This window comes from Periplaneta americana, chromosome 2, assembly GCF_040183065.1.
Source record: "Periplaneta americana isolate PAMFEO1 chromosome 2, P.americana_PAMFEO1_priV1, whole genome shotgun sequence".
NCBI lineage: Eukaryota > Metazoa > Arthropoda > Insecta > Blattodea > Blattidae > Periplaneta > Periplaneta americana.
In genome coordinates this window covers 88,925,022-88,951,257 of record NC_091118.1, presented here as the reverse complement: position 1 = coordinate 88,951,257, position 26,236 = coordinate 88,925,022, and the positions used below count along the sequence as shown (strand labels likewise).

General features: G+C 34.1%; 1 protein-coding gene across 1 annotated transcript in view; it reads right to left on the bottom strand.

Moving 5' to 3' along the window:
- The window catches only part of LOC138694406 (uncharacterized), a 160,122-nt gene extending 134,243 nt beyond the window's left edge, over window positions 1-25,879 (bottom strand). Inside the window, exon 1 of the mRNA XM_069818099.1 lies at window positions 25,825-25,879. The gene's annotated coding sequence lies outside the window, so the exon portion shown is untranslated. The remainder of the gene's footprint in view (window positions 1-25,824) is intronic.
- Between the last annotated feature and the right edge of the window lie 357 nt (window positions 25,880-26,236).

The following is a 26,236-nucleotide window of genomic DNA, read 5'->3' as shown; positions in this document are numbered from 1 at the left end:
AACCATTTTCAGCAACTTGTTTAAAAATTCAGATTAGCTTATTTTGAATTGAGGTGGCTAGAAGCAAAGGAATGCTAGTGACATTTGTAATAACATGAGTTAAGTGCATCCAGTGTAAGCAAAAGTATCTAAAATTTTAGTGGCAAAGGGATATTTTAATCGCACCACACATTAAAATTTAAATAAAAATTTCACAGATTTTACGAAAGCTTAAATATTTAAACACCATTTTCTCAAAAGTAACTTAAGTACACTTACAGCCCTTTACTTATGAACCCCTCAATTTAAATGCATCTCTATATTGTATGTTAACATCAATAATTAATATGCTAAATAAAGTAGACATTACATAACGAACATAGCCGCCTGAAAAGTTGAGTTAAAAAAAAATGTTACTACTCTACTGTATTTTGATAAATTCCGTAAAAGTGATGATCACACTGAAAATCGTAATATCGTATTTCCCTACAACATAAATTGATACACTACTTTTCTCTCCTCCTATACCTAGTAAAATGATTTGTTTACATATTGCACTAGTAACAGCAAACTCCTGTAATGGAAGGGGGCAACAGTGTTTCCAAGTATAGCCAGGTTAATGTTAAAAATGTTGGTAAAAATAAAGTGATGTCCCTGTACAACACTTTATTTTATGTTTTATTGCGTTGCCAGTCCCCAGCAGTAACAGAATAGTGATCTCCCAAGTACTTTAAAACACAAAATATACGCAACCTGAAAGTTGTACAGTTTATTTATTTATTTTTTTATTTTTAAGTAGGTCATTTTACGACAACATAGGTTATTTAGCATGAAGATGATAATGCCGGTGAATGAGTCCGGGGTCCAGCACCGAAAATTACCCAGCATTTGCTCAAATTGAGTTGAGGGAAAACCCCGGAAAAAACCTCAACCAGGTAACTTTCCCCGACCGGAATTCGAACCCGGGCCACCTGGTTTCGCGGCCAGACGCGCTAACCGTTACTCCACAGGTGTACACTGTACAGTTTATACAACCATACTTAGTAACATAATGAAATTTCTTCTTAGGGCTCTATAAATTCTTAACTAACAATATTGGCCTTCTCAACAATATTTGTTCTTTCTTCCTGTTCTTGATACTCATTATACAATTCTTAATTTTCATATACTTAAAAAAATTATTATATCGCACTCCCATCTGCCTATAAGCGGAGAATTTAATTTGATATTCAGATTTTTTCCCTACAATGAGTACTTTATTACTTAATGTATAAAAATGCCCTCACGTAATTTTTCTCCTCTACGTCCGAACATTAAAAAACTCCCTTTGCGAAAAAGGAAATGTTGATTTTACTGGTATCACTGGGCGATTGACATTTGGTTTCACGCAATAAGAAAACTAAGGAAAAGCATAAGCCCATACAGTAAACACTGCCATCTTCAGCAGTGGCGGTTCCTCGGGGGAGGGAAGAGAGGAACGTCCTCCTCACATGTTTCGTATTTTGACAGTAAATACCAAATAAAATATATGCCTTGAAATTCGAGGAAGATTCGATAATTTTTAAGTTCACAGCTATCAGAAAACCTCGGTTGATGGAGTTTTAAACGACGCGTGGTCATGTGCTGCGCGAAAATTGTAAGAAGAATGCGAGATTGTTTGTGAGGAGGAAAGTCAATCATTTCCTCCTTTACTGCAGTTAACACACATAGACAAAGCGCACTAGCAGCCAGAGAAAGAAGCAGAGTTTTAAAGCAAGTAAATGAACTGATAGGGAGGAGATCCTCCTCTGATTCTGCGCATGGACGGGAAATAATGTAGCAGACAGAAACCGACTGGCCGTACAGCAAGCCAGAGTCCGTGGCTGTAGCAGAGTAACGAGTCGGCCCCCATTGTTATTTCTTTTCAACACGCGTGGGATAGGAATATTTAAAATAAAACTTAGATATTTTTAGTTTGAAGGGAAGAAAATTCAAAAGGATATTAGTATATTATAGAACATTATTGTCAGTCAACATACAAATGTACAAAAACCTCATTTAATAATATTATTACAGCATAAATATGCATTTAAGTGTTTAATACATCGCTTCATGTAGGCCTACATCACAATTATAGCTATTACAGTAGCATGAACTTAATAAATTACAAGCAATAAATGAAAACAACAATGTTGCGTGATAGTAGCTAGTCTCTTCCAACAAGTGTGATGCTGTAGTGTGCGCGAAAATGTTGCGAGATTGTGAATTTCCCTGTAATTGTTAATTTGTGCAATTATTCAACGATGAATGGAAGTGAAAACATATTTTGGACAATTTAGAAAACTCAGTTTACAAGAACAGATTATTGCTCTACAAAAGGGAAGGCCAACCTCAACACTACCTGATATTACATGTATGCATGTAGGCTAATTTATAGCATGTTTATTTCAAGAAAGTGTAATTTTGTACTTTAACTTCTTTCCTCCTCTTAAAAAATATGCAGGAGCCGCCACTGATCTTCAGAAATGTTTGTTTTATATGTCAATGGCAATGAGTACTCAACAATCGTTTTGGGTCACTTAAAGCCATCTTCCTTGAAATGCGATGCCGAACGCTAAGATTATTCCTAATCTCAATTATAATCACGATCCGAGAATTACTGCACCAGTAGGATCTTGACATTTTTCGACAGCAAATACCAAAGGATATCCAAAGTTATAACGTACACATACGTTGCCTTAAGACATCATTATCTTTGTTTCATACCAACATGTAATCGGCTGCTAGGCTGAGAAGGTTGGGAAGAGCCAGAGCTCATAATTTAGAATTTCATGTAGGCATATCTAGTTTTTTTCTTAACGATAATAGTAATTAGCCGATAAGCAGGAATAACTACAGGGACATCATTTTCTTTTTACTAACATTTCTAATGTTAACCTGGCTATACCTTTGGATTAACGGTTGAGAACCGGAAAAACAGTTTGCTGCCCCCTTCCATGACTGGAGTTCGATGGCACTGGCGTAAAATACAAACAAATCACTTTACTAGGTATAGGAGGGAAGAAAAGTAGTTCATCCATTTACGTAAACTAGGAAATATCGCGATTTTGAGTTTGGTAATTTTCATTAGGTTTTTGTTTAATCAAAATACAGGACTGTATTAACAATAAGTGTTTTTACTCGCGAACTGAGCTATCCATTCGGACGTATTCATTATGCAGTGTAGGCTATATTATACTGTCTACAGCACATTAGCAATTTAGAGAATGAAGTTAAATTGAAAAATAATCATAATATGGATATTTAAACACATTTTTGAAAATGGTGACCGTTCATTTCGATACAAGCTTCAGTTCATTTGTGCATATTATAGCACTATAAATTATTGTACCTAATTCCAATTAGCAGTTTCGTCCTTCGTACTAGTAAACTCATGTTGAAATAATTCTGTACCTACTCTACAAAAGAGTGCCTTACGTACTGTAAATTCAATCTTCACTTCTGTCCGATCTGAAAAGATAAAATTAATCAGAGATGCTATCTACTGTCCGTCCAAGTGGTTTTGTCATAGGGTCGTAGTAAGGAGGGAAATCACGTGACAGTTAATTACTTAACGAGGTCCTTTTATTTAAGTTATTTAAACAGTTGTATAATATTACGTAGACGTCCAATTCCTAACAAAAATTAATGTTTTCCGAAAAGAGCTAAGACAGCCCAGCCACTATCCTTCACAGAGGGGCGAACAGAAGCGGGTGGGGGAACCGGGATGCGACTTAGGCAAACGGACGACAGTACCTGTGCGAAAATATGATTCAAAATTGAAAGCTCTTTCGTCACTGGAAAACGCGAACATATTTCTGGAACGTACTATACTCACTAACTCAGTACTGCTTACTTTGACTGCATACGCGGCCTTGGTTCTGTGGGGAGGACGAGTGGAAGTTTACTAGTAGAGGGGATGGGAGTGAAGTACATTAAAAAACTCAGGTACAGTAAAAATTGAAGTAAAAATAAAATGATGTCCTGTATAAGTAGGCCTATGTATATTGTTTTGGGCCGTCAATTTGCTTATCAAAATTACAATATAGTGTTAATTACTATAGTGCATTTTATTAAATGATTAACATTTTCAGCATTAAGATGCCATCTTCAGATCGATAGTTACATACAAAAGAAACATGCTAAATACATGGAACAACAAGTAATATGCAGGAATGTACAATATAGATAAAATCAATAACTAAATTATACAATAATATAAAGACATAGTTATTAGCGTTATGCTGTGTTCGAATTTATGAGTGCACACAATGTTAAATTTATCAAGTAAATGCATAAGTTGGGTTGGATTAATAAGTATCATATAAATGTACAGTTACCCTTAAAAAGAATGAGACGATTCTTGGTCGTCGGAAGTTAAAGTTCTGCAGCGCGGTTCACCCGATATCGACGTAACGATACATAACATGAGAAATAGTACAAGAATTGTTACAAGGACCACAACAAGGACAAGGACCAGAATAAGGATCACGAAGAAGACTGCCATTTAAGGCCAGGATTTCACAACATAGCTCGAGTCACAAAATATCATTGCTTCACTGTACCGAATGGCAAATGCCTGCTAAGGGATCTACATTCTGGACTGCTGCTGTCACTGTCTTGTCTCGGTAGCTCATATAGTAGCGTGTTGGTTCCGCTGTATAACCGAAACGTCTCGTGTTCGATCCCGGGTAAAACTTTTTTATTGAGGTTTAATTAATTTGTTCAGAGTTCCTCGACTGTCTAATTTGTCGAAAAATATGGAATAATTTATGCCCAATTTCTGGGTTTTACAAGTTGGCTGAACCTCGTCAAAAAAAAAATAAAACTTACTTGGAAGTTAAAAGTATTCTTCCTCAAACAAAAATCATAAGAAACAAAAAGAGACCTGTTAACTTAAAATCTTGTCCACATGCTATCAGCTTCTAATACAGATCTAAGTCGATCCGGCATGGATGTCACGAGATTGTGAAATAAGTTCTGATCAACGGCGAGATCTTCCCAGGTGTCAACAACTTGATCCCACAATTCGTCTCGATTTCGAGGGCGTCGGTGGGCATAGGGACTATCCTTCTCTTTTTCAATTCCACCCATAAATTTTCGATGACATTCAAAACAGGTGACTTCGGAGGCCAATTAATGATTTCGATCTCGGGTCTCCTTTGAAACCATCTTTGAATGCTTGCAGCATAGTGCACGGGATGGCTATCCTGCTGGAAGAGCAATGTTCCTTCGGGAAAACGTTCTCGGGCGGAGGGAAGGAATATATTTTCCAGAATATGCTCGTAAGTTCCCGCATTAAACCGGCCATAGATGCTTCTATAACGCCAGGTCCATCGTAAGACATCCACCCCCAACACGATATGCTAAAGCGCCCCGATCTTTCACGTCGGTGCACATAGCGCTGGTCATGTCGGAGACCATCCTCACGATAGACACGGACAGGACCTTCGTAATCACTCGAGATGGTTGTTTCGTCGGAGAAAATTACATTTCTCCAATCGAAATCCACTCGATTGGTAGCGAAGGCAAGACGGTCGACAGCTTGTGCTTCCCCCAATATTTCCATTTGCGCAGCCCTCCGTTTCTAATACCGCGGTTCCTCAACCTGCTGATCACAGTCTGTGAAGAGCCGGGAAAGTTAGATACTGCTCTTATTTCGTTAGCAGTCAGAAAGGGGTCCTGTCGAACTGTCTCGAATAAGAGAGCATCCTCTTCCAATGAAGAAATCCGCGGACGCCCAGGAATAGGGCGATTTTCGACCTCCCCTAAATTTTGGTAACGATAACCCACCTCGCGGCTGTACTTCCAGGAACACCGACCAAACGGCCAGCAGATCTAGCCCAATATCCAACCTCAACTAGAGCTATAACTCGCTGTCTCATGTCACGTCGGTTCGCCATTACGATGAGAAATGAGAGATGACGATAATACTTTAGTGTAGACAATGACTATTTAACGTGATATAGAATTATTGAAATAAGAGGCATCTTGCATAGTAAGAGTCAATAAATCAACCCTAAATTAAATATCTAAATAACAGGATATAACAGGAAGTCCAACTGTTGCGAAACTAATCAAATTAAATCTAAGCTGAAGTAGCACAGCCAATGATAAATGTTTTGTACACAGAATTAGACTGAATTCCTATTCGACAGAACCTATAATCAATGGCTTGTCTGAACATGATAAACAAATCCTAAGTGTTTCCAATGTCACTGAACAATTTCAAAATATTAATTTAAAAACTAAGAAAGGATCGTAAATGTTGTATCTAATGATTATTTACATTTATGTCTACAAAATGAATCTTGGAAAAACGTATATGATACTGGTACTACTGATATTAAGAGTTAATGTATTGCATTTTTCACTTAATTTCATAATCACTTCAGTGGATTTTCTCCACTCAATGTTGTGAAAAAATTCAAAAGTAAAAACATGTAGATAACGCAGGGACTTAAAAATCTCATGTATTAAAAAGAATAATCTATATGTAATGGGTTGCAATGTAATGATCCTCATGTTCTTAAATACTGCAAGGAGTACAGTGTAATTTATCAAAAATTATGAAAGAGGGAAATAGAATATATTTGAATAGAAAAGTACAAAATTCAGATAATTCAATTAAATCTATTCGGAATATTATTAAATTTAAACTTGTAGATATCCTAAGAAAGAAAATATTTTTTCACTAAAACCAATGATTATAAAGTAGAGGATCCCAAATCTATTGCAAATTTTTTTAACGTATTATAGTATATAGTACAGAAATATTATTGACAACTTAAACATTCAAGATTTTGCAAAAGATACTGCAATTGGTTACTTAACAGATGCATTTAATAATTAGTATTAATATATGTAATTAGTCAATAACTGCAACAGTGCTTTTCCATTCAATCATAACATGAATAAAATTGAATGCATACTAAATTAAACACTATTGCAAACACGTAGATAAAATAGTTAAAATTAACTGAAGGTGTGAGAATGAAATAATCTAAAGCCATACTTTTAACAAAAATTGTTTTGTGCGAGTGCATTTCTTACACATATGGGAAAGCTATTAATAAAATATTGTAATAATTACTCAACAAATTACATAGCCTAAGGACTCTAAACCTTTGTAAAAGTTTGTCTATTATTATATATATTTTTATAATTTCATTTTAATTGTTAGTCTTTAATATATATGCATTTACATTGTATATATGTGTGTGTATAAATGCATTCATTAGATTAACGTTTATAATATTATAACTTGTAATTTTGTATTGTTTGCGATCATTAACACTTAATCTCAGGACTTTGTAAAACTCTATTTCAACGTTACTTAGCTACTTCAACGTTATTTAGACAAAAAAAATCTTTGTAGAAACTAAGAATCGAACTCGCACTCTTCTACACAACACGCAGAAGTCTTACCGTCTGAGCTATTGCAACGACATGAAAGCTTTCCTTTCTGTGTGGAGTGTCGATCTAGTCATGAAGGTCCATTGTCGATTTAATTACACGATTTATGTATATATTTATCTTTCATTTACGCAATATTATCATATTTTTTGCAGTTTTTGAAGTGAATTTCAAAACGATCCTAGTAACAAACCAAATAGTCTGAATTTAAGTAACTCAATATTCATTATCTTGTGTATCAGTGCTCTGGTCTCCGATCATGCGCAGTGTCTCACATCTGAGACTTAGGAATATTCAATCGTCTCATCCTTTTTCAGGGAAACTGTACAATAACTGAGGTTAAAATATAAATTGTTTAAAGTTAAAATACAAAGGCGTGACTACAAGCTTGTTACTATAAAATTCTTCCGACGGAAGAAATGTCACGCGTCGAGGTTCACGCGTTGTTCACGAAGAAAATGATGCAAAAATTAAAAAAAAAAAACTAAAAAATAGGCACTAATAAGCATTTTAGGTAATATAAAACCCCTTTATTTATACCTATATCTCCATGAAAAATGTAAATATTAAATCTCAAGCCTGTATGTATCAAGGAAAAAAAATAGGTTTTTGCCTGAATTCCGCTCCCTAGATATAACTAAGTTCTCTTGACACTGTATGCCGTCGCTACGCCTCCAAAATCTGTTATGTGTATTTATATAGATTTCTTCAGGAAAAAGAAAAAGGCATTATCACTTTTAATTCCCTTCACTTTCAAATATACTTTCGTTCTAATTTCATAATTTCTTATGTAATTATTGAAATTATACCGAAAGTAGCTTTGAAAATCAAGGGAATTAAAAAGTTTCTTTCCCTTGAAGAAAAATGTTTAATTGCACATAGCGGATTTTGGAGGCGCAGCGACGATGTGAATTGCACTGTTTCATTAATTTCTTTAATTTCTATGCACAACTGCACAGTGGGACACCAATGAATTACTGTTAAAGGTAATTCCACTTAACGTACTTTTTCAGCTATAGAGATAATTCAGAAATGATTAGAAGAATCCGGAATGGTAGAATAACGGGCAGACCAAAGCACTCAGAGAAAATTTGTCCCATATCTCCCTATCTCACACGATATGTCGAAGATTGAACCTCAGTCCTTTATGCTGAGGAGATGTAAGCTGAGTCAAAGACGATTCCGATATTACCGTCAGATGCAAAACTCAATCACCATACAGGCCACGACCTCTTGAGTCTTATCCTTTCTTATTCATGAAATTATCGTCGACAGACAATGAAAGACTTTGCAGTTGAAATTCTGCTCAAGGAAAAGCTACATACAGTAATTATGGTCTATTATGTTGCAGTGCAGGGTTTACAAAACGTGCTTATATCAATAGAGGAGAGGCTGAGGGCACTGGACACGCTATATTCACCGCGTTACACGCCCCGATGGGAGGTCAGCATAGAGCAGCAGTCCAGGAGAATGGAGACCATGGAATCTCGACTGAGGCGAGTAGAGACACTCCTGGAGCTGCGACTGGATAAGCTATCAGAGGTGCTCTCACTCTACGAAGTTTTACTTTCAGACAAAACTGTAATTATCCTCGTGATAAATGGGACTTCGTTTTACAGCGCTGTTCATAAGGTGCTGAAATATCCACTCCTTATGTATTTTCTATAGCAGAAAATGGAGCGTGGATAAACAGTAACTTGATGGCACAGAAAACATCCTTTCACCTTCGCCAATAAGATTCACTTTATACAGAATAAATTAAACCAAGAACGGAATAACTTATTTCCTCTCCCTTCATCTCCCATTCACTCAGTATTTCGTTCACTTGTTTCGTTCCCCCATTCATTTCACATTTTTTTTATTTACTCCATTTCTTCACATCATCCGTAATCCATTCCATAATTCACTCTCTCTCTCTCTCTCTCTCATTCACTAGTTTCCTTTCTCCATCCTTTCACTACACATTTCATTTATTTCTTCACTTCTTCCCACCATCTCCTGTTCATTCCTTCATTCACTACCTCTCATTCACTTGTTTTCCTTCCTCCGTCCTTCACCCATTTACTCCACACATTCTTATTCACCTCATTTCTTATCACTCTTTATCCATTCAATCCATCATTCGCTCTCTCTCTCTCATTCACTTGTTTTCTTCCTCTATCTTTCACCCATTCACTCCACACATTTTTTCATTCACTTCTTTACATCATCCGTTAACCATTCATTCCATCATTCACTGTCTCTTTCATTCACTTGTTTCCTTCCACCATCCTTCATCCATTTACTCCACAAATTTTTATTCACTTCTTCATTTATTCTCATCATCACTTGTCCATTCACTCCATAATTCTCTCTCTTATTTCTTTCCTTCCTCCAGCCTTTACCCATTCACTCCACAATTCTTCTTTTGATTGTCTATTCATTCCATCATTCACTCTCATTCACTTGTTTTCTTCCTCCAGCCTTTACCCATTCATTCCACAAATTTCTTCATTCACTCCTTCACTTCTTCCCATCATCCCTCATCCATTCATTTTATCATTCACTTATTTCGTCTATCCTTCATCCATTCATCCATTCTTCGTCTATTCACTCCTTCACCAATTCCCTTACTTCCACCCATTACTCCTTATGCACTCACTCTTTCATACACTTACTTTCTTCCTCCATCCTTTGTCCCCTGTGGTCTAACAAGTAAGTGATTCACGGGTTTGAACTCAAGCGAGGGAGATGTATTTTAAAGAACTATATGGCTTTCTCCAACAGGGAAGTGAAGCTGAGGGGCCATGTTGTAGATTACAACAAGTAAAAGACTCAGTCTCTGATACAGTGTTGAAGGCAAAATTTGTCGATCATTTCTCGCCACGTTGAATTTCGACCCTGAATAACCTCTGCTGTTGAAAGCGTCTTTAAATTATATACTAATACTCCCTTCACCCCTCATCGATTCACACACGCTTTACCCATTCCCCATCTATTCATTCCCTCCTTCATTTACATCCTCAATCTCTCATTCACCCACTCCCTCTCTCATACACTCGGAATTCATAGTCGTCACTTATAAATGAGTGAACCCTTAAGTGGTTACTTATACTCATTTCTAATTCATAGTTCTCCCTCATTCACATAATGAGTGATTACTTAAGTGAGCTCACCTGTACCCTTAAGTGACCACTCATTTTCAAAATGGATACTGAGAATGATTTTGAGGATTTTGTGGAGTTTGTTGAACGAAATGAGGAAAATATACGTGTCCCAAAAAAAGGTATATTAGAGACATGGAGAATCCTCTGGAAATGTATAGTGAACTGGAATTTAAGAAGCGATATCGTTTTCACAAGACCACAGTTGTTGATATTTTCCATACAACAGAGGATTACCAGTCCCATCGCTGTTGAAAGTGTTGATACCACCACCAGTTTTCAGTAAGCTTCTCTTTTTTTGCCGCGAATTCTGCCTTCCTACGAAATTTTATATTTTCCCATAGTTTCTTCAATTGCTCGACGTTCCTTACAATATTTTCGGAGTTGGAATTGAATTCTGACACAATAGCTTCCCAAGCAGCTTTCTTTCTTCGAACAGAGACACAATCAGATTGCCTGTTTTCTACGATGTCTTTATGCCTTGAAACAAGCTCTCGAAGCCGAAGTCATGCTTCTTCAGAAAAATTCTTTCTTTTCGGCATACTTATTTATTCATCCATCCATCCATCTATCTATTTTATTTATTTATTTATTTATTTATTTATTTATTTATTTATTTATTTATTTATTTATTTATTTATTTATTTATTTATTTATTTATTTATTTATTTATTTATTTATTTATTTATTTATTTATTTATTTATTTATTTATTTATTTATTTATTTATTTATTTATTTATTTATTTATTTATTTATTTATTTATTTATTTATTTATTTATTTATTTATTTATTTATTTATTTATTTATTTATTTATTTATTTATTTATTTATTTATTTATTTATTTATTTATTTATTTATTTATTTATTTATTTATTTATTTATTTATTTATTTATTTATTTATTTATTTATTTATTTATTTATTTATTTATTTATTTATTTATTTATTTATTTATTTATGCTATAACAGGGCAAAGCCCCAATTACAATAAACAGTACAGATATTTGTGTAAAAAACATATAATTGCATATAACATGAAAAGAGATAAAACAGATACAAATGTAAAATACAAGTGTAATTACAAATTAAAAATTAAAAATGAAAAAAAAATAGATACTACCTAAATAAAAGATACAGATATAGATATAAATGGAAAATACCAAATAAAGGTAAATTAAAAAGAGTTAAGTATAGATATCATTGCCAAAAATGTAAAATGTAGCTGTAATTGGAAAATTACAGAGTAAATATAACAAACACTATGTTAATAAATTCAATATACAGTATTATATAGTAGGCCTAATAGGCTTAATTTATTTATTTAAGAAATTCACTACTACAGAACATGTGTTCCAATTAGTAGGATATCTGATTATAACTATAACTAACATGCAACTAGAATTTAACATATCATGAAACTATCTTTTTCCTTCTTAGCTTTCATTGATTCTTTACTTGAAATTCTTTTTTCTTCTATAAACTGCCATTGTTTTTCGTGTATTTATTTGCCTTTTTTCTTACTCTTTTAGCTCTCATCATCTATTTGTTCTTGTATTGTTTTGTATGCTTTGTCTAATGGCAGCCTCTAATTTGAGGAAGCTCCGATAAATAAATAAATAACTTATTCAGTACAATAATATTGATAACTCGTTGTCATAGCAACTCCACATGTAGAGCTGCTTTCGATTAGTTCAATGAGAGTCAGCTTTTGTTATGACGTCATGTCCGGCAGCTGTAAGTGAGCATTCATTACGTGAAAATAAGTGTTGGCTATGAATTCGGAACTGACTTAAGGGTTCCCTTATTATAAGCAAACCCTTATTACTTAAGGGTTCACTCATTTTATAAGTGACGACTATGAATTCCACCCTTCAGTGACGGATGAATATTAATTAGAGACTGGTTCCGCTCCCGATGCCCAGCACTGGTTTACTTGTCATTTTTCTTAGATACTCTATTATCTTTGATTGTCTATTTGTTCACATTTTTGTTTTCTATGCTTTGACTAATGGCAGCCTCTGATTTGAGGAAGCTGTGGTAAATAAATAAATTATTATTTTTATTATTATATCGATAGTATTGACAAATTTCACGTTCCTCATTTATAGGTAAATTTAGAACGAAATGAAATATATCACCGTAGAAAGGAACACAGACAGATGCTCCATATTTTCACGAAACTACTTGATGTAAGAAAGACTGCTAAGGATGCCAAAACAAAATCTGATTGTTGTGAACTTAAAGCCCTGAACTTGCGCCTTCAGATTACCAACTATTTCAATCCACGGCCCACTTCCTGCGTGGAAAAAATTTCTAGAACTTGAAAGCCGTTGAAATGGGTATTACCGGTACCGAATTCTCCGCAACAAATACCAGAAACCGGTACAGTCATCGCGGAATAACATAATATCTCGCTGAAAGGGTTTCTGAATGGTAGTCTGTACATTGAATGGTAGTCTGTATAGCTCAATTGATGAATTGTATATGCTGTTAATTGTATAGTAGTCTGTATAGCTCAACTGATGAATTGTTTATGATTATAAATTGAATTAATCTACTTGATATTAACTGCACAAATTTGTATAGCTTAATGAAAGTATGCTACTTTGTATTGTATATATTTGTATAGTGTTGGCCGATGAATTGTATATACTTTAAATTGAATAGTAATTATATAGCTCTATTGATAAATTGTTTGTGTTTGTAATTTGAAGTAGTTTGCATGACATGTATTATCAATTTCTGTATATTTTTATTTATTTTAGTAGGTTATTTTACGACGTTTTATCAACATCTTAGATTATTTAGCGTCTGAATGAGATGAAGGTGATAATGCCGGTGAAATGAGTCCGGAGTCCAGCACCGAAACTTATCCAGCATTTGCTCATATTGGGTTGAGGGAAAACGCAGGAAAAAACCTCAACCAGGTAACTTGCCCCAACTGGGAATCGAACCCGGGCCACCTGGTTTCGCGGCCAGACGCGCTAGCCGTTAGTCCACAGGTGTGGACAATTTCTGTATATCACAACTGGTTGAATTGTTTATGCCTTAAATTTAATTAACTTACTTGTTTTGTATTATACATATAGCTCAGCTGATGAATGATCGTTTGCGTTTGTAAATTTAATAATCTGATTGGCTATGTATTGCATACTTTTAGTAGAGCCATCGATGTAGCTCAGTCGGCAGACTCACTGGGCTGCTGATCCGGAGCTGCGTTCGGGCTTGGGTTGGATCCCCCTTTGGTCTTTGGTTTCTTCCGAGGTTTTCCACAGCCGTGGGACTGAAGTCGGATGGTCTATGGCGAGTCCTTGGCATCAACCCTTTTGATTAGATTACCTGGTTGGGTTTTTTCGAGGTTTTCCCCAACCAAAAGGCAAATGCCGGGTAATATTTTGGCGAATCCTCGGACCTCACCTCATCTCACTACATCTCGTCAAAATATTGTAAAAAATTGCACAAAATTCTAAAAATTGTAGAAAATTACTAAATTGTAAAACTATAAAAATTTGTAAAAATTGTAATTGTAATATTGTAAAATTTTGACTTCATTGCTCATATAAGATCTATGAAATAAAATGAATGAATGAATGAAAACTGTAGAATCTAACGGTGTTTAATTTGAAGATTACAGTAATTTGTTGCCACAACACACCCTAACTAAAATTTTGTTCCAAAACCGACATTAGTTATGAGCGTAGACCGGAACTTTGACAGAATGCCTTTTTAAATGTGTTAAATCTATCTTCATTTTGAAAGTAAATATGTATGAATTATACCTTTGTGATTGAAACGCCACAGTTTTATGTTGCCGTTTTCTGCCTTTTTTAATATAAATGCCTAATTTACAAAGTAAATGCTTTTTTTTTTGCCTTCATTTGATTATTTATCCTTTATTTATTAAATTATTATTAAAAATTGCCTACAGGTATATTTTAATTTATTTCTATGACCGCTACAATGAAAGTAACTTCACCGAATGTATATTATTGTCTTTCAGTCAGTTCATATTCTCTTTGCAACAATGAGTGCTGCCGTACAAAAATGTATAACAGTAAGCGTTTTAATATTATCGCTTGTGTTTATTTGACAAGGCAACAATGAGTGCAGGTCTAACTTTATTTTTAACGATCATTTTTCTTTCAGTTTTCATTGCGACGTTGTTGTAGCTATAGTCCCGTCGCTCTTATTTCCGGCAGCCAATCACGTTGGAGGTAGGGTACATTTAAACGTGTGCGTCTTGTCATTCGCTACTGATGATGTAATGAATTTCCTAAGGCTCGATAAATACTTAATATAATCGCCCGCCATTTTGGCTCTTTCGTTGGCGTTCGCAGAAATCACACGAGGACGTTATTTGCCGCTCAATTACAGTGCGTTTGATTTATTATCATAGGAGCTACAACATGATAATGTTTAACGGTGAAACAAATAGATTCCTCATCTGGTAGCTCGGCAACGAAAGAACAAAAATGGCGAACGATACTACCTACCTAGACTTTATAGAGCCTTCACTTCCTAAGACGTAAGCAAAGGAAATAACAGCGACACGACTATAGCTCAATATATCATATCGCAACATATCAGTACAACCAAACACAAAAATGCACTTTCCAAGGCTACTGGGAAGAAGATTTCTTTGCAACAGTAATTGCAACATCGAGTCGAAAATCTCAATTCGACTTATGTAAAGCTTTACTTGCTGCCGAAATCCCTTTGTGGAAAGTGCAAGGTTGTGGATTTAGTGTAAGGTTTTTGTAATTGCCTTTTATTGCGTATTTTAGCTATTTATGATGTCTTTTTGCCTGTCTATTTTAATGATACATAAAGCCTAAACTTCCGGTCTCTGGTTATGAGGAAGTATCTGTATAATAAAATATGTATTTCAATTGAACATTTATTCATACAAATTTGCTACATTATTATTATGTAATAAAAACTTTCCTTACCATTCAAAATGCATGTTGATTCGATAAATTCAAACGATTACAGAGTTATTGAACCAGATCGCAATGAACGAATTTCGAATATCAAATTAAATATTTTCTTAACACCAACGGAGAAACTATAGACTATATAATAACGATAGAACACGAAAAAGTTTTGCAACATATAATAAACTGAAAATAAACTAAACTTTCTATTAAAACGTAAGTACAATCCAATCAGCAGAGAGTATTAATGAATAATTACGCAAGTAAGCAAAAAATTGTGAGCACACGTCTTAGATACACGTGTCTATCGAATATTTCATCAGAAACTTTATGCTTTCATTTAAGTTGATAATTTATTTGCAGATGGCACCGTCTCAAATGAATAGACAGCATTAATAAAGAAAACAGAGTCTTAGAACTTATCTTCTACAGTAAGACGGTATATAACATTTGTTTGGATATAAACGCAAAATAACAAAAATTCAAAAGGAATGGTCACAAAAAGAGCCCCAGAAGTGCTTGGGAGAAGATACAAGAACACTAGGAAGAGATAACTATTTCGAATAAATACATTGAATAACTCGTAAAGAGTAAAATCCTTCAAATTTAACAAAAAATAAGATGCAGATGAAGTTGATTATAAACGTATAGCAGCGTCACAATATGAATAAAATGACTACACACTAGAGCGAGAGAGATGGAAGATATTATGTATCATTTAACAACATTTATCGTACACAAATTGGCGTACCTACATAAAATAATCAAAAGCTTGAATAAACATGCGGAAGATAAAATAAACAGAAGTAACTGTTCAGCAGAAACATAGTTTAAATATTGTAAAACTCTCTGGTTTAATACAAAAAAAAATAAAGGACAATTCAAAATGAATATATATTCAGTATTTCATATGTCTATAACTTTGAACTTTTAAAAACATACAGTTTGCGCTAAAAGAAATTAGAAATTTCCAAGTTTTTATCTCCTATCTCACAATTTCTTTCAATATTTGCCCCTCATATTTTTTCAAGTTGGTTATTTAACGACGCTGTATCAACTACTAACACAGTCTAGTATATACAATCACGAAGCTTAGTTGTGAGGGTGCTAGGAACAATAGACTCTGGCGGTACTACTTCGCATTGTCTTTAATGAGGCGATATTAGCGATCCTAGTAGTTAGCAACTACTGAGTGTTCATTTCAAAGTGTGTCATGACGTCACTGTTGTGAGTCAGCGATTTGAAGCGAGTTTCAGCTTTTATGTCAGAGAAGTTGCCTATTGTTTAAGGCGTTCAATCTGAACTTGAGAAAGTGTACGGTATAACATGAACGTCGTAGCAACAGATGGAGGTCTGTACGGTCTGTGTGCTACCATAACATCTTTAGAACTGTATTTTGAGCGGGTAAATCGTACGCAGGGTATTTGTTATCATCGGTAACGGCAACATTCCACAACACAAATCAAATGCTCCGTGTCCATGTTGACCGTCGAAGTTAATGTCAACAAATACGTAAGTAATCGTCTTAACTCTCTCCCCATAAAGAAAAAAACTCACCCCAGTACGTGTTTCCAAACAGTTCACATTCCTGCCACTACTGGCAATACCGTACGTATCGGTAAGTACTTTTCAGAATGAACGCCGTACTTGCCAGGCAACTTCTCTGGAACATAGGTAATACGCCTTTGCGGAATTGTAGGAAGATTGAATTCTCTAGGCTCATCGGCTAGCCACATGACGGCATACAGCGATCCATGACACACTTTGAACTGAACACGCAGTATCTATGGATGCATATTTACTACGTATTGAGCTTCGTGACTGTATATGTATGTATGTATGTATGTATGTATGTATGTATGTATGTATGTATGTATTTATTAACACTACAATTGGGTATACACCCGGTGGCAGTGATATATAATATACAATAATTACAATTAAGTACATGGTATAAAATAAATAAACGTAAATGAAATAAAATAAAGTAAACGTAAATCTTTAAATAGTAAATGCAATAAACCTAGGACTATAAATAAAAACTATTCTATAATAACGCCTACGATAAGCAAAAGTAAATCTAACTTATAAGTACTTCTATTTCACCCATTTATTACCAATTTAAATAATTACATATCACCTTAATTAATTACATACCAACTTAATTACATAGCATCTTAATTAATTACATATCACCTTAATTTATTTACATATCAACTTAATTAATTATATATCAACTCAATTAGTTACATGACACAACTTAAGTAATTACACTGCAACTCCAATTACATTTTCAGTCTAATCTTCTCAACCTTTCCTTAAATGTATTGATTTTAAGAGGACCACCCTGAAAGATTGCCGCAGGTAAGCTGTTCCAGTCTACTATTGTGCGGTTAACAAAAGAAAATTTTGCCACGTCCGTTCTTTGTTTTCTACATTTAAACTTCCTAATATGATCAGCCCTTCCTAAGTAATATACTAGACTGTGCTACTAGGTTATTTAACGTCGATGGAATTGGTGATAGCGATATTATATTTGGTGAGATGAAACCAAAGATTCGCCGTAGATTACCTGACATTTGTCTGATGTTTGGGGAAAACATTGAAAAGCCGACTGAGATAGACCAGTGTCTCCCCTCGTGTTATATGGCACAAATCTAGACCAGCCATTTTCAACCTGTGTGCCGCGAATGATTCTCTGGTGTGTCGCAAGAAAATGAAAATAGTAAAGGTTATCGTAGTGAAAATTGGAGAAATATAAGTGAAAATACAGTATAATTTTTAAAAAGTGAATCCGCAAGATTCAACATTCAGCGAACGCGACAAAATCAACATTCAGTAAACACTTCCCCCTAACAACCCTCAAATTTCCCCTAGTTGGGAATCATTAGTTCATATTGTATGATTTTAGATTAGGCCTACATCTTCAGTGTGCCACAAGTTGAAGAAAGTTGAAACACGAATGATCTTGACGATAATCCAATTCTCCCCCACTCGCTCTAACATATCCATGATCATTGTTTCCACAGCAGCCGTGATTCGATTCAGCATTGCGTGACGTTCTTGAGACAAAGGTGGAACATAGATAGTGTCTTTCACATATTCTCATAAAAAAGAAATCACAAGGTGTTAGATCCGGGGACTTGGGGGGCCAGTAGCACAGAGAATGTCACTTGCTCCAGCTCGTCCTATCAATCTATGTCAGAGTTCTAGAACGTCATTATAAAAGTGTGGCAATGATCCATCTCCATGGAAAACATAGTTAAAATCTTCTTCATTTAATTCAAACAACGGCAAGCTTCTTAGCATTTTCAGAAACAACGTTTAGAGACAAGCAGTCACAAATCGTATTTGGCATTTCAGAATGAAGGATTCCATCAAAATATGCTAGTCTTAAATTGCTTAAAATAATGTGTTTCAACAACTCATGCCAATGTCTGAACAACTTTTTGGTTATCGAAATTTTCAGAACTGGCCCACTGGGCCATGCAGCCTCCTACAAAATTTAGTATTGGGTCTTTCCTGGGAGTAAAAGGCGGCCGAAGCGTGGTGCCTACTACAACACCTCATTCTAGTGCCGAGGTCATGAAACCATGGAGCTTTACCTCCATGCACCGACAATGGTAACATCTCAGCAATAGTCACTCTGTCGTCAATGCAATATTGAGATTTTTACAAAGACAGTACCTAAAATTCTAGTAAAATTTCTTGTACATTATCATGCAGTATGTATTATTATTATTATTATTATTATTATTATTATTATTATTATTATTATTATTATTATTATTATTATTACGATTCTCAAGATATCTTTATTTTAAAAAATATCATTATTCGGCCTTTCATAACAAAATTTCGTACAACAATCTCCTTTCTGAATTTAATTTAATGTCTCTTGAAAGTCGTAGATTACTTTCTGAGCAACTTTTATTATATAAAATATTCAACGGTCTACTGGATAATAACGAAATATTATCACAAATCTAGATTAACGCTAGAACATCACATTTAAGAAATCGTCAACTGTTATATTATAAAAAAAAACCAAACACATCAAGACATAAAAATTCACCAGTGTTAAAAATGTGTTCAAAATTCAATGAAATATGTAAAAAGTGGAATCTACATTTCAGCATATCTTAAATGAAATATAAACATTTTCTTATTAATTTACTGAAGATAATTGATTTTAAATAATATTGCTATCTACTCGTATTTGTTACTCTGCAATTTGCCACTTGTAGCTACATTTTACATCTTTCGATTATGATATATATATAGATATATTTTTTATTTTTTTATTTTGTATTTTTCATTTATATCTATATCTGTGCCTTTTATTTACGTAGTATGTTTTTGTCTGCTTTTTTTTTCATTTTTCATTTTTGTACTTACACTTGTACCTTGCATTTGTATCTGTTTTTACTTCTTTTTTCATATTATCTTCAATTTTGTGTTCTAAGCAAATATTTGTATTGTCTATTGTAATTGGGGCTTTATCCTGTTATAGACAATAATAAATAAATAAATAAATAAATAAATAAATAAATAAATAAATATTGTTATTATTGTTACTATTACTGTTATTATTATTATTATTATTATTATTATTACTGTTATTCTTATTACTATCATTGTTATTATTAAACTATTAGAATTATTTTCAGTTAAAACTCTCAACTGAGTCATTTCCTATTACCACTGAATGTCTGCCATATGCCCAATTGAACGTACTGTAAGTAAAGCAATATATTTTTTTTATATGCAGTTGAAAGTATCACGCCTAAACGGTCATAATTCATTGGAATATGACATTGAGACCGTAAAGCTGGGTTTTCTAGTTCTACAGATGATGGTGATGATAATCGAGATAATAATAGGAAATATCACAGAATAATGATGATTCAAAAATAAGTTATCCCATCTCAACTTCAACAGTTGAAATTGCACTGTCAATATTACAGCTAATATTTTACATAAAGTTTAATAAAAGAACTGCAGAAAGAAATTAGGCCACTAATGAAGTTTCCCTTGTGCTCAATTGTATTAGTTTCAACCAGAGGTATTCCTCATTACCTACATTCCAGGCCGAAGGCTGAAGTTAACAAGTACCCGCTGTTCATGTTATTGCATTTTTGGCGTGTCTGTGTACCATTGTAGCAGTGTTGTGTTCAGTTTGTAATACAAGTGTGTAATTTACTTTTGGCGGTGTAATTCGTTTGTTAATTGCCCGGTCCGCTCTTCCCTGAACAGTGAATGTACGACTAGCGCTCTGCCACTGCCATCGTGATCTAGACCAGGCCGTAATGCAGGTTGTGTGACGTCACTCGATGAGTCGGGCTTTTCTATTTGAGTATACGGAGCTGAGTGAAATATATTACTTTATAGCGTGTCGGCGCTCAATTTTATTTAGTGTAATGTGTGTATAAGACCCCTTCACACTTCTTATTGCATAATATGTTGCAGAAATAATTACAAAACTGTGTTATTTTAATGTGAACGGAGTTTTACATGGTAACATAACCTGGTTGCATCAACATTTTAAGTTTGGAATGGAAGCTATTTTGAGATTTAATAAAGAAGAATTATTTATATTGTGATTTTAATTTAGCACATCTACCTTCCTTACTTGTTGGTACAACATTTACCACAGTCTCTCCTATGAAATTAGTGTATGTACAGTTGTGGGTTAATCTGGTAGGTTAGATAAATACAATTCATTACAACCCAGTATAGTAGGGAACAAATAAATAATACAATTAAATTTTTATTCAATGTAATATGTGCATAAATTCCATTTATGTGTTGCATAATGTGGCAGGAATAATAAATAAAACTGTTATTTTTATGTGAAGAGAATTTATCATGTTAATATAACCTATCTGCGTCAACATTTTAGGCTTAAGTTGAGAACGAAAACTGTTTTGAGATTTAATAAAGAAGAATATATTTTTAGGATAAACTTCAGAACACGGTCACCGTCCTTACTTATAGGTAGAGATTTCACCACAGTCCCTCCTATGAAATGTACATACGTTATATTACTTAGTAGCGCTGAGGTATAGTTCCGGTAATTTCTGAACTGAAAACAGTTGAATTTATTTTTTGTGGAGATGCATTTGATCCTATAAGCAAGGCATATTAAAATCCTGAACGAACCGAACTAATTTGTATATGCAAGATGTATGAATACGAAGGGAACTACCTCAGCGCTAGTTTAGCCCTAGTAACATATTAAACTAATCAGACTTCAGACTGGAGTACCGTCTGAAACGAATAAATACAAATGAAGTGTAGACAAATTGCATTTATAAGTTATACGTAGCGTTATGCTTAATTATAATGCATAATTGCGAATATGGAAATAAGGCAAGTACTGATAGAGTAAACATAACCTATAACTTCAACACATTAAAATATGCGTGCGATGCAACTGAAAATTGTTGAAACGTGCATAAATGAATGTGCAAGAATTTCGTAATGAAGCATGAGTGCTTTATTTCAACTAATTACAATTCTAGATACTGTAACAGTAATGAAAACTATAGGGTATAATTTTTCGTAATATACTATATGTATCTCGTTTTTAGTTCAAATTGTGTATATTATCAAACGTCGTATTATTTACTCGTATAATGTAGGTTATTCACAAATAAAAAGGGCGCAATAATTTAAATTTAATAATACAAATACGGTAAACTAACAATAATGGATTAGACAAGAGTAACATAGGTAACGCTGCACTTAGGCCTAATCACAACTTACTTTACATGCCAGTCAATGTTTCACTTTCACGTATATATTATTACACATATTTAGCCTACTGTTTATAAGACCAAAATTTCACTTAACCACATAAGGGCGCAATATTTAATCGAAATAAAGGCAGGTATTATACATACGAACTTTGCCTGCAACAACGTAATTTTCACACCAGAAATAATATTATACCTTAAATTGCAAGTAAATTGTGTCTCAAGTGTCTCACAATCACTGTTTAAAATTTTACTGACGCAATTACACTGCATTTCAGAGAAATATATGTTATTCTTCATGCACTGCAACTAATTCATATGGTTGAAAGACCGCCTTTCGCGATCAGCTGTTAAGCGAGTCACGTGGTCTGCCTTACGGCCTGTATTAGATCACGATGGCAGTGGCTCTGCAATTGATGTGTACGACAGTCGGGGGATGAGGAAAGTTGCATATTAACAGCGGACTTCGACGTAGGGATGCACGTCTTGCTGATTATCATGACGTTTATAATTAAACACCTTATTTATTGCTGTTAATAGTTAGTACTGTCAACAAAACTATCACAGAAATGAACTTCAATACTGGACTGTCACAATCAGAGGTCTGCATCGGACGTTTTCGCTCGAGCGCCAAGTAGTTCATAGCATAATCCGATAGATAGCGCACATGCATGATGGGTAAAATTGTCACGAGCGATAAATCCTCAAACGGTATAAGCCGAGCGTTAGACATTCGTTCTTGTTACAGTGATGAACTGTGTAGTAACATCATAGATGTTTATCATTTCAAAACTTTGCAGTGTTTAACTAACCTCTCCATAGTACAACTATTAAAACTTGCTTTAAAATGTAATATAAATGTTGTAGGTAAATGTGTGTGTGTTTCCCCCCCCCCCGCACAGGAGTGATTTTGTTTTTGTCATATCTGATAGATGTTTTTTATTGGGTTATTTTACGACGCTGTATCCACATCTAGGTTATTTAGCGTCTGAATGATATGAAGGTGATAATGCCGGTGAAATGAGTCCAGGGTCCAGCACCGAAAGTTACCCAGCATTTGCTCGTATTGGGTTGAGGGAAAACCCCGGAAAAAACCTCAACCAGGTAACTTGTCCCGACCGGGATTCGAACCCGGGCCACCTGGTTTCGCGGCCAGACGCGCTGACCGTTACTCCACAGGTGTGGAGCTGATAGATGTTATTGGATGTAAATGTAATTATTATAAACGGAGAACACAATTACGATAATGCAAGAACTGTATCAAGTTTTCTAGTAATAATAATAATAATAATAATAATAATAATAATAATAATAATAATAATAATCTGTAATAATTAGTGTATCAATATTTGCGTCTGTAAGAGTTGTGCAGCATGATTACTCGTTTTATTATATTTTCTGTGACGTTATCTCTATACTAATATTGTTATTAATCTACTGCTATATAATAATATTTTGTAAAACGTTTCTACATTGTCGCAGTATATAGGCGGAACACTATGTATGGACCTATCATATTATATATGTGGTAAATCAAATATTGAATAATTATTAATTAGCAATATAATAACTGTATATCGAAGTTTTTCATACTATTTTATTTATAACTTCATGTTCCTGTTTTGGTACGTTCCATTGACTGTTCCATTAAATGTTTGTCATAAACGCAGAAAATAAAGCCTTATTTTTACCGTGTGAGCAAAACATATGTGTATCTTATCTGTCGCCTTCCATACAAGATAAGACATGTTGGTGAGATGACCTTGTACTGTGCTTCTATTTATTACGAGCGTATCACGACCGATCGTATCTCACTCGAGGGTGCGACACTCGACCGAGTTCAAGCGAGCGATTTAACTCCAATGCAGCACTCTGGTCACAATGGTTTCCTTCGTTCAACTGAGATTATTATGAACTAAATTCCTTAGTTATTAATCTATTCTAATATATTTACAGGATAAGCAAAACTTCGCTATACCGCAACGATGTATCATTACAGTCGGCTGCAGCACTCGTAAGGATAGGCACACAACATTAATGTACTGTTGTGTTTGGATAGCTTGGCAGGTGTTATGCACGAACATCTGAGTAGGTGTGATGTGGAGTGAGTCAGTGTGTCAGCTTATTCATTGGGGCAGGAGGGGGAAAGGAGGATAACTGCACACGTACTGACGTAAGATATAACTATGTTGAAAAAAAATATTGGTCATATACCTGCACTCCATGGGCGATCACAGTTCTTTCACTCAATGCTATTCGAACATTTGTATTCAACACAAAGCAGTCTTCTCTTTTCACTCTTCCACTCACAATAAAATATATATATATATATATATATATATATATATATATATATATATATATATATATATATATATAAAATTTGAACTGGTAATGAACATTACGGGAAAACGGCTGAACGGATTTTAATGAGTGACCCTTCATTTTGAAGCTTAACATCCAAAAAATTTTAGAAAAATAGTAGTTTTCAGTGAAATGTTAATTTTCCTGCATAATTTTCCTATTTTCCAAAAATCCATCTTTCATCAGTTTTGAGAACTAACGGCCTTTCAGAATAAAACAAAACACACACACTACAATAAACAATATTACACGAAGGCCAAGGCATGCAGGATTGCTGACATAATTTTATAGCTGAGGAGCTCAGATTCTCTGACATCACAATGCCATTAGTCGATCTTCATTTGTGTAATTTTTTAGAACATCTGAAGACTTACAAAAAATAATTTACATGTCTGATTCTCTGGTGTGTAATTTTCTGAGTGCAGTTATGTATTGGATTTTATAAACTACAGAACTTAAGAAGGTTTGATGACATTATTACCATTAAAAATGAAATATTATTACAGTTTATAACATGATGTATTTGTCACTAATGATGCACATTAATGCTATTGATATATTGATGATATAGTATAAGTAATTGAGTCATCCTTCCTATTTTAGTTGCGTCTTTAAACTACATCAAATTAAAAATTTAAAGAAATAAATATCAAAAGTCCTTCAATAACTGTCTATTCAAAAAACAAAATATTACACAGGTTACATGAACGTATCTTTGACTAGCGCTTTCGCTACTATAATAGCATCTTCAGGTCAGACTTGCGTGATGTTAAGCTTTTCATATAAAGACGTAGATGGACAAGTAACATCGAAATGTGTTAAGGTACATGACGTGAGAATATAAAAAATACAAAGATAAGAAAAACAAGTAAAATTTGACTTATGAACAGTCGAATATATATGTAAGACAATTAAACCTTCATGAGGTCTCAAAAATTAATACATAAAAGTATTTGGAGTTAAAGCCTGCAGAAACATGTATGCAGCTTATAGATCAAAATTTGTTTAAAAATTGAAGTCTGCAAAACATATATGCAGCTTAAAATTGAGACACAGACAGTTAAAAGAATAACAAATTAAAATATTGTTTTGCATCAGTCATCACGACGTGGCAGCACATTGTAAAATCTGCAATAATCAATAATAAGTTTTAGTGAAGGGACCTGTATAGAAAACAGAAAGAAAAATGAAGTGACGATAAACCACTTACGAGATCTTTGGTGTTGGCGTAGTAAAAGAAGTAATGTTGCCTGGTCGGTAGCGTGGTAATGACTGGTGCAATAACACAGTATGAGAAAGCACGTCATGACGTAAGTGGAGGGGGGTACGTGCCGCAGTGAGAAGAGTTTGCATTGGCTAATTTAAATAAGGGGTTACCGGACCTAGGTAATTGTTCATTAATTAATGAAACAGTATTATTAAGCGATTTAGCTATGTAAAATTCTTCAGCAACTAAATTAAAGATTCCATTACTGATGGGTTTTAAAATCTGTAAAGCGTCGGACATTTTTTGAAGTTCATGGTTGTTCTCAATCAAATGGGTTGCAAATTTGGATTTATTACGATTGTGACGGAAATCTGCTTTATGTTCAGAATATCTAGTCCTAAAATTCCTTTTAGTT